General features: G+C 36.4%; 1 pseudogene; it reads left to right on the forward strand.

Moving 5' to 3' along the window:
* Positions 1–430: 430 nt before the first annotated feature.
* Positions 431–5,408, forward strand: LOC114459569 (protein canopy 4-like; annotated as a pseudogene).
* The last annotated feature ends 251 nt before the right edge of the window (positions 5,409–5,659 follow it).

The following is a 5,659-nucleotide window of genomic DNA, read 5'->3' on the forward strand; positions in this document are numbered from 1 at the left end:
GGAGTTAATAACAGGTGTTACAGGCACGGCCTGTCTCTTTAAGAGAGGTGTTGCATTGTGGGAGGTGGCGGCATAACCGGGTTGTTTACGTGTGGGTAATGTAGTGTTTCCGGTCAGTCCGGGTGTAGATGTTCTCCGTGTGTGCTCTCTCTGTAAAGTTATCATGCAGCGTGTTCATGACCATAAAGAGAGGATTTAAGTACATCATACCCTCAGATACCTGCCTGGGTTAGGGTTAAAAATACATAACCCAAAAACAATGCCAAATAAAAACTTTTGGAGAACAAGACAATGAAAGTAATGTAAAACACAAAAAAATAAATAATCAAAAAACAACAAAATGAGGGGAAAAAACAATAAATACACCGTCAAAAGCTAAAAGAACAACAAAAGTAAAACGGGAATAGTAAACAACTCAAAACAAGTATAAGCGTAGATATGTACCGGTATGTGTGTTTTATATGTGTAAGTTTAAGTTAAATCCTGTTGAACATCCTCTCTCGCTCCCTGTTCTGATCGATGCTCGACTAGCCATGCCTGTAACGTTTCACTGCGCATGCTCCGATCATGCCGATGTGGCCGTTGTCTTCCAGACCTTCCTGACGTCACCCAGAGTTTAGGATGAAATAATGAGTGTAAATAATGAAGCTTTTTATGGTTTTACAGCTGTTTGGTCTTTATAGTGGAGTCAGTGTGGAGGAAGGAGATAGACTTATCAACAAATGTGAAGGTAGGATTATTTTAATCAGGCTCTACTACTGTGTATCAACAGAGAGTAATGAGTCATTACGTGTTTATAACATGTGTAATAATCATAGATTTGTCCAAACAGAATGATAAAAATCTATTTATACTGATAAAGCAACAGGGAATGCACTCACCTCTGAAGGTGTGCTATGGTATCTGCCACTAAGATGTTGATAGTAAATATAATACTTCTTTTTTTCTTCTTCTTGTTATTAATTGTAAAATGAATGAGTCTGTGATAACCACATTTATTTATTTATTTATTTATTTAAATAATATCCAGTGTTATCCAGGAAGTTCTATTATTATTCGCATCTTAAAAATTTAAATCCTTGTTTTAATCAGAAATAAAAATGCATTAAAAAGTGACCACAAAACGGTGGAAAAGGTGGTAAAATGGGATTTTAAAAAAACACAGAAAATTGTTAAAAGTTGCAAATTAGAGAAAAGTAAAAGAAAAAAGAAAGAGGGGAAAAAGAGAGGGGGGAGGGGTTGCAAATTAAAGTGACCAAAAACGGACGGAAAAAGTGGTTAAAAAAAAAATAATAATACATGACTCAATTGTCAATATTGGAACAATGAGTTTAAACTGGCAAATAATAGGCATGACAAATGGTGAATGTGGTTAAAATGGCAAAATAAGTATGAAATATGGTGAAAAGAGGTTAAAGTGACAATAATGGGTCAACATATGCAACATTAGGTGGAAAAAGTGGTGGAAAAGGTTTATAAGTGCTGAAAATGTCTTCAGCGTGGAAAAAATGTGCAGAAAAGGTAATAAAAATTTGTTGGAGAAGTGACAGAAATGTAGCAAAAAATGCACTAAAAGGAGCAAAAAATATGGCAAGAAATAGTGATGAGAATAGGTTAAAATATGGCAAGTTTGGTGCAGTTGCAGAATGCCCTTATTGTGGCAATTAAAAATAGAAATAAAGTGTAACCTTTTAAAAAGAAACATTTTGGCTTTTCTTCAAATCTCATAAAAATAAAGTTTGCAATCACAAATGTTATTTTAGAACAGTAATGATAAAGCTATTTATTAATAAAGTTCAAAGAAAAAAGAGCAGCTGTTAATGGATCTTCTTCATCCTCTAGTGTGTAAGTTCTTGACGGTGGAGCTGCAGGAGGCGCTGGAGAGGACAGGTCGGTCCAAGGAGGTGCTGGAGTTGGGGGAGGTGCTGGACACGGGCAAGAGTAGACGCAATATTAAATAGTACACGTTGTAAGAACAACACACTCATCAACCATAATTATCCTTAAATAGCTTTAGAATGCTTAGGATTTTAAAGCATTGCATCGTGGGTAGTTGATGATCTGTGTGTTGATGTTTAGGGAGACCCGTTTGACTGAGGCCGTGGACAACATCTGTGAACGCATCCTGCAGTACAGCGTTCACGCATAGAGGCCTGGAAGTCTACGCTACGCCAAGGTCAGTCCACCGCCTCATTGTTACCTTTAAACGATCCTCCACTGGTTTTACAAGTTTGGCCTAAAACCTTTGAAATGTAATTATTAGAAGATCTATGCCTAACCAAACCATATTTGTTTAATTATTGTTTTTTTTATTTGGCTTTCATAAATAATTATGCATATTTACAGATATTGTACATGATATGAGTGATAACACGTGTTATAAAGGCTATTTTACACAATAGGTGTGGCTACAGATTTATACTTGTTCGTTGGTGTACCATGGGCACTAAAAGTCTGGGAACCACTGATCTACACAACTAAAAAATACAAACATGTAGAGGCAGCTCAGTGGGAGCACTAAACAGAAACTAAAAAAGGAGAAGGAGATCAGAAACACAGAACATATAAAGAAGCATAAACTGAATATAGGTCATTTTTTCACTCCAGTGTATTTTGCCAGATCAGCATTTCTTTGAGAGAAATTGTCAGGTTTCCAGATGTTTATGTTTTGCCAGATTAAACTGATGCTGATGTGTTTTATTTTCATAGCATCATATGTGAGTGAGGGGCTTTGATAAGATGACATAGTGGTACATTTGTATTTCTATGAGCATTTGCACATCTGTACGTCATAATGCACATGATGACAGTTAGACATTGGTGTAGTGAGTAAATGTATGTATATTACTGGAATTTATTTATTCTTTTGCCATATTATAGTAATCCTGGGGTCGTGATGATGGGGCCCTTGAATATTGTTGCCCAGGGTACAGCGGTGTTAATCTGGCCCTGCCGTGAGGGAAAGGATGTTTATTTATGTGGAAATGTTCTTCTCACTCTCATCCTTGTCTGTTTCAAACACCGTCTAACCTGGTAAAAAACTACACAAATCATCACTGACTCCTAAATCAGAGACACCAGTGCCTGTTTAACTTTAATGTGTCTATAAAGCTCTGTTTGTTTGTAGTGCTACTGTGCTCTGTGAAAACATGACTCAGCATTAATCAGCTTCACCTGCTCAGTGTTTAAACATCTCATCAGAGCTACAGAACATCTGGATAAAGTTGTTCTGTTGTAGATCATCAATACCAGTGATTGTAGAGTCTGAAACATCACAGATTATTGATAACTTCTGATACTGTAAAATATTCTGACCTCTAGTGGTGAAAAAACACTTCTTACACGTGATGTTTGCACATTTATTTTTGTTTAATCATTACGGTCTGGAATGATGTCATCAGGATCATTTAAATGAGGTTAATTTAAATTAATTTGATCAAAACTTAATCAATAAACCTGATCAGATTCAGTAAATCATTGATCCCTGAGGGTAAATATAGTGACATTAATGCTGTTCTCATACATCTTTATATGACATGAATAATTAAAAAGGAGCAGTCAGAATAATCCATGTCACTACAACTTATATCTACCTTTTAATTGTATTTTACTCATTATTTTAAACATAGATTTTTGTTTAATTATAGTTTTCTTTTTTATTGGTATTTATTTTGTTTCCTCACAGTACAACTTATATCTTCCTTTTAATTGTATCTTTCTTTTTTTTTCATCCATTTTTGTTTAATTATGGGTTTTTTATTTTCTTATGGTCCATGTGGGCTCCCCATGTTGGTGACCCCTGATTTAGAGAAACTAAAAGCAGCATGAGTTGGCATTTTTTGAAAAAGCTGCTCAATGATCTAAAAAGCAGGCTGAATGCTTCACTCCAATAGGATGTTTACAGGCAGTGGGGCCGTGTGACATCATCAATCACCTGATTTCAAGATGGTGGAACACAGGTTCTTAAATGGTAAAATAGTCCCATTTTTAAAAGTTAGTAAAATAAATATGGTGCATAATAATAAGTTTTGTTTGGTATAGATCTTCTAATAGTATATTTCAATCATTTTAGACCAAACTTGTAAAAAAAAAAAAAGTGGACGATCCCTTTAAAGCTGATCACGTGACCCAAGCAGGAAGTCAGTGTTTTGTTGGTGTGACTACAGGGAACCAGTCAGACCATGACCACACTAAAAAACCTGGTGGGTAATAAGTGAAAGTGGACCTGGGAATGCCGTACGAGCTGTGGGACCAACCGTCTGCAGAGGTCACCGACATGAAGAAACAGGTGGACCTGATCATTTAAAACTTTTAGACGACATTTATTTGTTTTTGTTAAAAGTTAAATCAACACAAGAGTCATTCATAATAGGTAATAGTTTAGTGTTTTAAATAACATGTGTTTACTAATGCAGTTGTGTGTGTGGGTGTGTGTTCAGTGTGAGACCATGCTGGAGCAGTACGAGGACGTAGTGGAGGACTGGTACTTCCATCACCAGGACCAGAGGCTGGAGAACTTCCTGTGTGAGAAGCACATCCTGAAGATGTCAGAGCAAAGTGACAAATATAAAGAAAGAGCAGACAATGCAGAGTGGAATCAAAAAAGCACCAGGATTGGAAAGTACCGTATTTGAGAGTTAAACTTACCAAGTCTCCTTAGTGCAGCAGTTCCTGATTAGAACCACAGGAGATGCTAAATGTACCAACTTAAAAAAAAAACCAGAAAGACCCTTGAGATACCAGGGGTTCTCAACCGAGACACTGGGAAGTGGTCGCCAGAATATTTTCTGAACAATTTGAGCCCATTTTTGCTTATATTTTTATATGCTTATTTTTTTTCTTCAATTTAACCACATTCATGATTTGTCATGCCCATCATTTGCCAGTTTAAACCATTTGTTCCAATATTAACACTTTGAAACATTTTTACCACTTTTTCTGTCTGTTTTGGCTGCTCTAATTTGTAAGTTTTAACCAGTTTAGCTCCTCCCAGTTGACTCTCTCTGAGGCGAGCTTCCTTCCTGTTCCCTCGCTGCTGTGTTCCCACAGGTGTTGGTTTGCTTTTATTATCCACACTGAGTGCACAGGTCATGTGACGGGTGGCCCCTGGAGCTGCTCCAGGGTCTCTGGGAGCTGGAGTCCACTCTCCAAAGCACTGGGTTTCTTTCCAGTGACGGCGCAGCCACAGCTGAGTTTTTTCCACCAGGCGACAAACCACCACGTCTGTGAAGAAGTAACAGAAGTCCTGAAAGTCCATCCTGAGAGAGAACTGGAGCAGTTAGCATATTTTGACTTTTAAAAAGAGGACATTTGGACTGACCTCAACATACACAAAGTACTCAATGTTTTCGTGAATCTACTTTGTAACGGCAAAATATAATATAGTAAATAAATAAGTTGTTATTGTCCATAAGGTTTAAAACTAAATGTATCTCTTTATAACAAATATTTGAAGACTGAAGTCACTCCCCTTTATCATGTCTTATTACAATCTGTCCTTGAAAAATCTCATGTATACCTTCTTAAAATCTGTCATTCATTGAAACAATGAGAAACATCTAGAAATGAAAAAGAAAGAAAAAAACTCAAGGTTTACAGAATATTAAATAATCATTATATACACTTCAATAAATGACAGTGAAAGTTTACATCACATCGT

The sequence above is a fragment of the Gouania willdenowi genome, unplaced genomic scaffold (assembly GCF_900634775.1).
Source record: "Gouania willdenowi unplaced genomic scaffold, fGouWil2.1 scaffold_32_arrow_ctg1, whole genome shotgun sequence".
Taxonomy (NCBI): Eukaryota; Metazoa; Chordata; class Actinopteri; order Blenniiformes; family Gobiesocidae; genus Gouania; species Gouania willdenowi.